Genomic DNA, 11,907 nt, shown 5'->3' with positions numbered 1-11,907 from the left:
CCGAGTAGCCGGATTACAGGCACGCGCTACCACGCCCAGCTAATTTTTTGATTTATTGTAGAGATGAGGTCTTGCTGCCCAGGCGGGTCTCGAACCCGCGGGCTCAGGCAATCCACTCACCTCAGCCTCCCAAAGGCGCGGGATTACAGGCTGAGCCACCGAGCCCGGCTCAGTTGTTTCTTATCTGCCACCCTGCAAACTCAAGAATCTCTGTTGTCGACTGAGTGTAGTGGCTCACTCCTGTAATCACAGCAGGAGGATTGCTTGAGCCCGGGAGTTTGAGACCAGCCTAGGCAACACAGAAAGACCTCATCTATCCAAAAAAAAAAAAAAAAAGCTAGGCATAGTGGCACACACCTTTAGACCCAGTTACTCAGAAGATCGAGGCAGAAGGACCCCCTGACCATAGGAGGTTGAGGCTGTGGTAAGCCGTGATCATGCTACTACACTCCAGCCTGAATGACAGAGCAAGACTCTGACCCGAAAAATAATAATAATTTCTGTTACTCATTAGTTTCTTTAACTCTTTGGGTCACAGTTGCATAGGTAAAATTCCTTGGGTTCAGTGATGTATGAATTATTAAAACAAATTACCTTCTTCTTCTTCTGCCTTTTCCTGAGCAATTCAGTCCAAAAGTCACTAGATAGGATTGAGTGAGGTAGGAGTGCAAATGGCATAAACAGAATGAGGAGGAGGGATGGGGACAGGGGTAGGAAGGGCAGCAGCCCAGCACAGTGGCAAGGCCCAAATATAGCAAAAAGACTCACTTACAAATCATGTGTAGGAATATTATTGAGAGCAAAAGGGCGCCCATGGCCTATCAGGACCTGAGCACGGCAAGAGGTCTCCTGTGACACTGGGCAGTCCGTGCAGGGTGCTTAAGCCAAAATGGAATGAGGAGATTGTTATACACAAGGGATCTGGTAAGAAAATATCTATATAAGGCCAGGCACAGTGGCTCACACCTATAACCCCAGCACTTTGGGAGGCCGAGGTGAGGATTGCCTGAGCTCATGGGTTCAAGACCAGCCTGAGCAATTTGGCAAGACTTCATCTCTACAATAAAATAAAATAAAATAAAAATTAACCAGGCACGGTGACGTGCGCTTGTAGCTCCAGCTACTCAGATGGCTAAGGTGGAAGGATCACCTGAGCCCAGCAGGTCGAGGCTGTGGTGGCCGTGAGCGTGCCACTGCATTCCATCCTGAGCGACAGAGTGAGATTCAAACTCAAAAAAAAGTATCTATATAGAGAGATAATGAATGTTATCCAAGTTTATGACTGTCATAGAAAGGAGTTACAAATCTAGACAGGGAGAAAACCAAAATGCTTTGACATTTTATTTGAGTTTGAAAAATAGGTATGAATTCACAGTTTTCAATATACAAATAAATAATGAAATAAATATAGGTGTAAGTGGGCCAGGTGCGGTGGCTCGTACCTGTAATCCCAGCATGGGGAATAGAGAAAGAACTTGCTCAAAAAAAAAAAATAAAAAAGCCAGGTGTGATGTCATGTATCTGCAATCCCGGTTACTCAGGGGGCTGATGTGGAAGGATTGCCCAGGAAGTGGAAGCTGCAGTAAGCCGTGATCATGCCACTACACTCCAGCCTGGGCAACAGAGTGAGACCATGACTCAAAAATAACAATAACATAATATAAATAGATGTAAGTGTGTGGAGGAAACAGAAAGTTCCCAATGCAATGAGCACATCTAGCACCCCAATCTTGGTTTCTAAACACCATTCTCCAATAAAAGGACATAAGTATTATTGGAGAAAAGGTGATTCTAGGGATGAGTCAGGAATATTGCAAAATGAACCTGGAAAATCTGGTGCCAGAAAGTAAGGAAGAGTTCAAAGAATGATGAGATTATGTCAAAAGGACACAGAAATTGATTTGAAGGGGTTCTCATTGGCCAAGTATAGAACAATTTACACATTAAGACAAATATTGATAGAAACGGTTTATGACCAATTGACAAAACAGGAAACTGTGAGTCCATAGTGATATGGAATTTGATCAGTATATTTACCTAAATTCAACATATCACCCCATGAAATACTAATAATTTCAGTAAGAAACATTGGAGGAATCCAAATTGTGAGATAGTCTATGAAATAACTACCCTGAAATCTGCCCAAATGTCAAGGTCATGATAGTCAGAGATTGAGGAACTGTTTCCATCCCAACTAAAGGAGAATGATGAGAAATGACAACTAAATGCAGCATGTGATTTTTTTTTTTTTTTTTTTGAGTTGGAGTTTCACTCTGTTGCCCAGGCTGGAGTGCAGTGGCACACTCCCAGCCACCACAGCCTCGACCTGTTGGGCTCCGGTGATCCTTCCACCTTAGCCTTCCTCCACACACTTAGCTGGAACTACAAGTGCGTGCTACCACGCCCGGCTAATTTTTTTGATTTATTGTAGAGATGAGGTCTCGCCAAGTTGCCCAGGTAGGTCTCGAACCCGCAGGCTCAGGCAATTCACTCACCTTGGCCTCTCAAAGCGCAGGATTACAGGCCAACATGTGATTCTTAAGTGCTCTTTTTGCCATAAAGAATATTATTGGGGCAACCAGTGAAACTTAAACGGGGACTAAGGATAAGATGATAGTAATGTATCAGTGTAAATTTCCTGAGTTTTGATGGTTTTAATGTGCTTATATTGGAAATAGGCACTAAGATATTTGGAAAGTAGTAGGGCATCATCTCAGAAATTTTCTCAAATACAGTCATGTGCCACGTGATAACATTTCAGTTAATAACAGATAGCATAGAGAATGATGGCTCCATAAGATGATAGATCTGCCCTGAACAAGTATACCAATTTTTATCTTGTATACAATATTTTTTGCTGTACCTTTTCTATATTTAGAGGTACAAATACTCACCATTGTGTTACAACTGCCTACAGTATTTGGTATACTAACATGCTGTATGGGTATATAGCTTAGGAGCCATAGGCTATGCCATATAGCCTAGGTGTGTTATAGGCTATACCATCCAGGTTTGCTTAAGTACACTCTATGACATTCACACAATGACAAAATCGATTAACATTGCATTTCTCAGAAAGCATCCCCATCATTAGGTGACCCATGACTATGCGCCCAAATAATTATTTGCACTAAATTTGCAACTCTCTTTAAGTTATCTTTCCCCCACACATCCAGCAATATAATGGAAAGACAAGGACAGGAAGACCAAAATAGACACTCCCATTTAGAAAGAGGATTAATAAGAGACACATGACAATCATTAGCAAATCTGAGAAACCAATCATTCACTTGTCACCAATTCTCCCTACTCCAGGGACAGGGCATATGATTCTCTGTGGCTCTTATCTCTACACTCTGGGCTCTTGGCTCCATCCTTTGCGTCATCCTCTCTTTCCAAAAGAAAACCTCTGTTCACAGCCTAAGTTGTTCAAGATGCTTTACCGGGTACCCAGTGATCTCTTTTCATTTTGAACTGTCTTTGTCTATTTTAGTGCTAGCCATTGATGCTTATGCTCGTGCACTTCTCTTTGTGGGGAGGGGAATGCAGATTTTTTTTTTTTTTAATGAGTTGAGTCTTACTTTATTAGATAAAAACCATATCCCCAAAGCTCAGGCTAAACCCTTCCTTCTTTTAGGCTGTGAATCACAGTGCTGTGGGACAAACCCTTATATGCTATATGCTATATGTTTTAGGTTCTTAGCAGCACAGATGAGAGGTTTAGGAGGAGATGAGAGATTTAGGAGGCACTGTCTCAAATCTTTCTGAGATCTCAACAAAGAGTCTTATTGCTACGTTTTTGACCTTGAAGTCATGTTTTACTGTTGGGAGCCAACATCTATAGCTACATGGCTGAGGCCTGTAAAGGCCCATCTGGAAGATCGCCTCTGACATAGGATATCAGTTATACCTATAATATTGGCATGTGATTAGTGACCAGTATGCATACGTGGCAGTAAAGCTTATAAGTAAATCTCAATACACCTGATGGAAAGTGTATAGCAGAATTATTTCTCTGTCTTTCTAAGTTTTACTTCTTTCTAGATATTTTTTAACTTCTATTTCCTGGTAGACTGGGTAGTCCGCTCTTGTTCCCGAAAGCTGTTTCCCCTAGGGCTAAGATTAGAAACTAAATTACCATGATAGTTTTGTTGCCCTGCCCCTAGCCAGGTAGAACGTTTTCTTTTGTTTCGTTAATTACCGAAACTCTGTCTGCTTCAGCCCATGGCCGCCATCTTGGAAGCCCTGCATTTCCTTGTTCAAGAGTGTGACAGCTACTATTTGATTTTTAGAGTAGACTTGTTGGGATAAAATATATACATATACACTCATAGTTGCATAAATTTATGCTTGCTGTTTTGTTTCCTTTTGCTACATTATTCAAGTGTAATAGTTACTATACGATTTATAAAAGAATTAACGATAATGTATTAGCTTAATAGGATATAGCATAGTATTAAAGTCCAATAACTAGATCATATAAAAATTAAAGTTTAGACATATGAAACATATGAATTATAGTAAAGTTTTGTAGTTTAAGAATAAGTTTTAGCTGAGTTATAAGGCATTATGTTAAATCGTAATAGGATAATAGTATAACTGATAGTTAAGTCATTTAACTAAACTTATAGATTATAGTATAGTGTTAAGTTGATAATATTAATTGTTAAAATATTGGGAATCAGTGAACTTGGGATTGACCTAGAGTTAACTCAGGAAAGTTTTTTGTATTAATCAGGGTATAGAGCAAAGAGTATAATATGAATGATTCATTGAACATTATGGAAAACACTTTGAACGATTTGTATGGAAATTGTGCACCTGTGACCTTAATGTAAGCACGGCAGGCATCATGGAATTTGAATTGTTTGCTTGGAAATTGCAGATCTCGTGGTGGTCTTGTGATGCATAGTTTGTAAAGCACGAAACTTGTACGCCCCCAGTGAGTGATTATCACATTGCTGGAGGGTATAGAAAATGGTATATAAGTTGGAAAATGTTTGAATAAACTTGGCTCCAGTCCTGATCAGACTGTTCCCAGAATATCTGCCTCCGAGTGGTCTTCTCGCTGTCCAGATTCTCTGGTGCGGGTCCTAACCCACCCTTGGTCAGTGCTGGTCACCGACATTTTACTGGGAGGGTCTTGGAATCAATATTTCCCTCTAGGTTTTAATTTGCTTTGAGCATTTTTGTTGCTGGCTATAAAGAATGTTCTGGGCCCTCTGTAGTTCCTCTAAATTTTGCTTGAAACAAAAGTTTCTTCCTGTACTTTTTCATGGCAGCTACAGGAAATCAGACCGAACATTTTACCTGGAAATCTCAATACCAAGGCCACACGAGTTCAGTTGATGCATTTTATCTTATCCATGTTCTGTACGTTACTGGTATGTAACTTAAGTCCCAAATAACCTCTAGTAACAATTTCCTTACTGAACTTGCATCCACCTCACTACCTTTCAGGACTCTGCAAGCTTCCCGGTTCTCAAAACAATGCTATATGTTTTAGGTTCTTGTTATGGAAGCACCCCACTTCTGGGTATCAATTTGTTTCAATTATCTATTGCAGGAGTTGGCAAACTGGTCCCGTGTGCCAGATTTGGCCCACCATCTGTTTTTGTAAGTGAAAATGTACTAGAACTCAGACATGTTATTTTGTTTATATATTGTCTATGGTTGTTTTCATGCTACAATGGTAAAGTTAAGTGGTTGTGACAGAGACCATCTGACCTGTAAAGCCTAAAATATTTATCTGAAGTTTGCCATTCCCTGATTTATTACTATGCAACAAACAAACAAAATTACCCAAAAATGAGTTTCTTAAAATAACAACAATGTATTCTTTCTTGCAATTATGTGCATTTTTTTTTTTTTTTTTTTGAGTTGGACTCTCACTCTGTCACCCAGGCTGGAGGGCAGTGGCCGCTTCCGGCCACCGCAACCTCAACCTGCTGGGCTCCGGCGATCCTTCCGCCTCAGCCTTCCGAGTAGCCGGAATTACAGGCATGCACTACCACACCCAGCTGATTTTTTGATTTACTGTAGAGATGAGGTCTCACTGCCCAGGTGGGTCTCGAACCCACGGGCTCAGGCAATCCACTCACCTCAGCCTCCCAAAGGCGCGGGATTACAGGCTGAGCCACCGAGCCCGGCTATTATGTGCATTAAATAGTTGGTTTTCTGCTTCATATAGTGTTGCCTGTGGTGATAGAATGTCTGGAAGTACAAATGACCTCACTCACATGGCTGAAAGTTGGTGCTGGTTGCCAGCTGGGAGTTCAGCTGGAATTGTTATCCAGTGTCTCAGTCTTCCTTCATGTGGGCCTCCATATGGTTGCTTGGGCTTCCCCACGGCATGGTAGCTGGGTTCTAAGAAGGAGCATTCTAAATGCATAGGAGAAAGAAGATCTCTTAAGACCAAGTCTTGGAAGTTATACAATGGTACATCTGCCACATTCTGTTGGTTGGCATAAATCACAGGGCCAACCCAGATTCAAAGAGCAAGGCAATAGATTCCACATATTGATAAGAGATGTGGGAAAGAATTTGTGGCTATCTTTATTCCAATCACAACACCAATAAACTGCCTGCCAAAATGCTACCACCATCCATATTTTGTTCTGAGTGCCCAGCTGTACTTTTTCTCATGATATGAAGTGGAATTGGCTTCTTCCTCCTACGCCTTTAACTCACCCCGCTAGGTCCAAGGCCCACTCAGTGATCTTGACTGTTCATTTCCAGGAACATCTCTATACCCAGGATGGGATATACCCACAATCTGTTGGAATCAATTCTTTGCCTCAAGTACAGCTTTCTCAGACACTAGAAAGGCCAACAGAAGTCTGGGAATTGCCTTCAGTGCTGTGTCTGAAAGTCTGTTGGGAAAGTCTGTCTTAGTTATTGCCATAAGAATGCTGCTTAGCAAATAACCACCAAATCTAAGTGCAATGAAATAATAAAGCATTTATTTTTCTTTCATGTGTCCATGGGTTGGCTGGGACATCTCTGCTTAAGGCTGTAGATTCATACGTTAGCTAGATGAGTCTACGCCATGTGTCTCTGTTTTCTGTGATGCCTATCAAGGGGATGTTTTTCACATGGTAATGGCAGAAGCACAAGCGAGCAAAAAGCCTATGCCTCGTAAGGCCCATGGTTGGAATGACCACTTTCACCCTCATTCAGTCTGTCAAAACAAGTTGATTAGTCAACCTAACATGAGTAGGTCAAGAAACTGCATTCTGCCTCTAGTGGGAAGAACTTCAAAGTCACATAGCAAAGGGACTGGATAGAGAAAGCGATGAAGAATTGGGAATCATGCAATCCTTCACAACATTCTTTTGCTGGAGGTAGAATGGGGGCTGGGAAATGTGGGCTGGAACAGCTTGCAGTTTGCAATACCTCTGGCCTTCTCACCTCATGTTTCCTGTTCTTCTCAATCTACCCTATGGACTTGGTCAGATTTCAGCACTAGAGGGAATATTTAAGCCACCAACCCTACCTTTCATCCATTGAGGGACTTCCACACTCATTATACTCTCTGAGAGTTCATCCAGCATTGTTTGCACTCCTCCAGTGACAAGGAGCTCCCTATATCACACGGCAACCTGCTCCATTGTGGAAATCACTGGTCCAACTAGAAAGTCTGCTTATATAGATAGTCCCCGATTTACCTCACTTGGCTTATGGTTTTTCAACTTTACAATGGTGTGAAAGCAATATGCATTCAGTAGAAGATGTACTTTGAATTTGAACTTTTCCTGCGTTAGCGATATGTGAAAGTCAACACTTTATTATAAAATAGGCTTTGTAGCCGGATTCGGTGGCTCAGCCTATAATCCTGTGCTTTGCGAGGCTGAGGTGAGTGGATTGCCTGAGCCCGTGGGTTCGAGACCCACCTGGGCAACTTGGCGAGACGTCATCTCTACAATAAATCAAAAAATTAGCCGGGCGTGGTAGTGTGCACCTGTAGTTCTAGCTACTCGGAAGGCTGAGGTGGAAGATCGCCAGAGCCCAGGAGGTCAAGGCTGCGGTGACTGGGAGCAGCCACTGCACTCCAATCTGGGTGACAGAGTGAGACTCCAACTCAAAAAAATAAAAAATAAAATAAAAAATAAAATAGGTTTTGTGATAGATGATTTCTCCTAACTGTAGGCCAGTGTAATGTTATGAGGACATTTAAGGTAGGTTAGGCTAAGCTATGATCTTCGGTAGCTGAGATGTACAAGTGCATTTTTGATGATATTTTCAACCTACTATGGGCTTATCAGGACAAAACCCCATTGTAAGTAAAGAAGTATCTATATGTATTAAGCTGAAACCCACATGTATAGTTTCTATAGTAGTACCAGATCTGTTCCTTGGAGTCAGAGATTAACTGAATCCTCTCCTACATGATGGCATTTCAGTTATTTAAAGAGATCGATCATGTACCCTCTCTCAACCTGAAGACAACTCCTCTCTAGGTTAATTAATACCCATTTTTCTACTGTCCTTTTTTCTTCCTTTCTTTTTTAGAGATGGAGTCTGGATATGTTGCCCAGTCTGGTCTCAAACTCCTGGGCTCAAGCTATTCTTCCACCTCAGGCTCCCAACTACAGAAGGTGGAATTCCAGGTAAAAATCACCACACCTGGCTCTGTTTCTAATGTTCTTCATGCTTCTTGGTTGAGTTCCTTCCCTGTCCTGGTCATTCTTTGATTGGGCTTTGACGAACTGGACATTCAGTAGGGCCTAGGACTGAATGCATCATTCCAGCCGTGGTCCTGGAAAATTCTTCCAAAATAAGATGAGAGGATATGTGCTGAGTGGACAAATATGATGACAAAAGTTCACTCTAGTCATTTAGAAGGTTGCTCTTCCTCTTAATTATACTATCATCCAACCCATTTTATCCAAAAAAATATCATGCCAGAGATGGATAAAGGTCTTGCTGACAACCCAATTCGCCAACAAGCTATCAAATGCAGTTCTGTGATATGGCAGTTTAGGGACCTGTCAAAAAGCAAATTGGATTGTCCTTGCCCTGGCTTATTCTAAGAAATCTCCTCTTCTTTTGTATCTTCAAAAATCTATTCTTGGATAAGAGTGTAGTTTGCAGAATCAACTTTTCCTTCCTGTAATGGACAGGTATTGATTTCCTCTGCCTCTATTCATTACCCCTTCTGTTAGGAGATTCCCACTCTTCGCCATGTGGTTGGAACAGGCTAACTAGGTGGGTGTCTCATGGACTAGGTGCCTTACACCTGGCCAGTCAAGGCACTGTATCCCTCTGGCAACCCTGATTGGTGAAAGGATCAACATGGCCCAAGAAGGACTACTGTCCCCTCTTTCCCCAAGGGCTTCTGCTGCAAGTGTTGAGAAACAGGCTCTTCCTTTCCTCTGGAGTTGCCAGTCTTGATTTAGAGTATTGTATTCATTTTCTAGAACTTCTGTAACAAATTGCCACAGACTTGGTGTCTTAAAGCAACAGAAATGTATTCTCTCACAGGTTTGGAGGCTAAAAGTCAAAAATCAAGTTGTCGGCAGGGCCAGGCTCTTTCTGAAAGTGCCAAAGAGAGTCTTTCCTCACCTCTTCTAGTTCCTGGTGGCTCCTAGCTATCCTTGACATTCCTTGGCTTGTAGCTGCATCACTCGTCTTCACATGGCCTTCTCTCTGTGTATGATTCTCTTCTGTTGATATGTCCTTTCCTCTTCTTATAAGGACACCAATCACTAGATTTAGGGCCCACCCTAATCCAATGTGACCTCACTTTGACTTAGCTAACTGCATCTGCAAAGACCTTTTTTCAAATCATGTCAATTCTGAGGTTTTGTATAGACATGAGTTTTGGAGGTGCCCTATTCAACCCACTACAGCCATTATGTGGAAAGAGCCTGTCTAGGAATTGCGCCAAGGAAGCAAGAGAGATGTGCTCTGGTATTCCAGATCTGACTCCCCCTGGACTGACCAGTTATGTGAATTAGCAGATTACCCCTCCTCCCCTTTTTCCACTTAAGTTGGTTTGAAGTAACAGAAATAAACTGATTACCATCCCATCCTTTTGCAAAATTGGAAAATCACTTGCACACGATCCATCTTACAAACTTCTCACTGCACTCATCCTCCAAAAGTCTCTGACAGGGATTGAGCAATTTCATGTGGAAATTATCTTAGTGTCTTGGATTTACTTCATTTGGCTAGGAAGCAAATTTATTTCGAGCAACTAGATGATCTCTTACAATGTCTTCAGCTGTTATTCTTTTCTTATAATTTTTATTATGAAAAATTCAAAAATACACACAAGTAGAGAGAATAGTTTAACTCCCCAAATTTCTATCCCTCCACTTAAAAAAAATCAACATATACAGCCACGTTTGCTTCATCTATACCCTCAACTTCCCTCCACTTCCTAAAGGATTATTTTAAAGCAAAGCTCAGACACCATATACAATAGTAAACCTTTATCCATGGTTTTTCTTTTTTTCTTCTTTCTTTTATTTTCTTTCTTTCTTTTTTGAGTTGGAGTCTCACTCTGTTGCCCAGACTGGAGTGCAGTGGCCGCTCCCGGCCACCGCAGCCTCGACCTGCTGGGCTCCAGCGATCCCTCTACCTCAGCCTTCCAAGTAGCTGGAACTACAGGCATGCGCTACCACACCAGATTAATTTTTTGATTTATTGTAGAGATGGGGTCTCGCCAAGTTGCCCAGGTGGGTCTTGAACCCGTGGGCTCAGGCAACCCATTCTTTTTTTTTTTTGAGAAAGCAGGATTTATTGAGAGGACAGAAAAGCTCCCACAGTGGGAGGGGACCCAAGGGGGTTTCCTCCTACCTCCTACCTCCTTTTTTTTTTGAATCAATGTCTCAATCTGTTGCCCAGGCCTGAGTGCAGTAACATAATCACAGCTCACCACAGCCTCAGCCTCCTGGACTCAGACAATCCTTCTGCCTCAGTCTCCCAAGTAGCTGAGACTACAGGCTCATGCCCAACTTCATGATTTTGCTTTTTGAGGTCTTAGTTACCCGAGGTCAACCATGGTCCAAAAATATTACATGGAAAATTCCAGAAATAACAATTCATAAGTTTTAACTTGGGCATCATTCTGAGTAGTGTGATGAAATCTTGCACCTGATGGATGTGAATTATCCTTTTGTCTAGATTACCCACGATTATATATACTACTCACCTATTAGATATTTAATAGCTGTCATTAGAATTTTAAAGATAGTATATACACATATATACTATATATAGTATACATATCTACACACATAGCTGGTCCATCTATCTATCTATATCTATCTATCATCTATCTAAATACACACACACACACACACACACACACACACACACACACACACACATATATAGAGAGAGTTCAATACTATCTGTGGTTTCAGGCATCCACTAGGGGTCTAGGAACATATTCCCAAGGATAAAGAGGGACTACTGTAAATAATTCACCACTATTCTGAGTTTCACAAATCACCTTATAAACTGCATTTGATGAGTTCTGTCCCCTGCAAGATGAAGCAAGGCACTTTGCACATAGAAAGTCTACAGTTGAAGCTTGCTAAATAGTTTCTGCTCTCAGAATTTTTAGTTTCCTCGAAGGGCTAACACAAGAACTTCCTCCAAGTGCTTACCAAATTTAATGTAAACCACTTGGGTGAGAAATTATTAAAATGCAGCTACTGCTTGAGTAAGTAAGGGAAGCATCCTGCAGTTCCAATGAGCTCTGAAACAACATCGATGGTGCTGATCTGTGGGTCACACTTTGAAGAGTGAGGCCCTAGTCTGTAATGCAAAGGAGAAAATGCTAGGGTGCTATATAAAGTAGAGGTGATGGGCCGCAGGGGTTAAGAACTGGTTTGTTGCCGGGCTCAGTGGCTCAGCCTGTAATCCCAGCGCTTTGGGAGGCCGAGGTGAGTGGAT

The sequence above is a fragment of the Carlito syrichta genome, unplaced genomic scaffold (assembly GCF_000164805.1).
Source record: "Carlito syrichta isolate Samal-C Ts95f unplaced genomic scaffold, Tarsius_syrichta-2.0.1 Scaffold316469, whole genome shotgun sequence".
Classification (NCBI taxonomy): Eukaryota; Metazoa; Chordata; class Mammalia; order Primates; family Tarsiidae; genus Carlito; species Carlito syrichta.
This window is presented reverse-complemented; position numbering follows the sequence as displayed.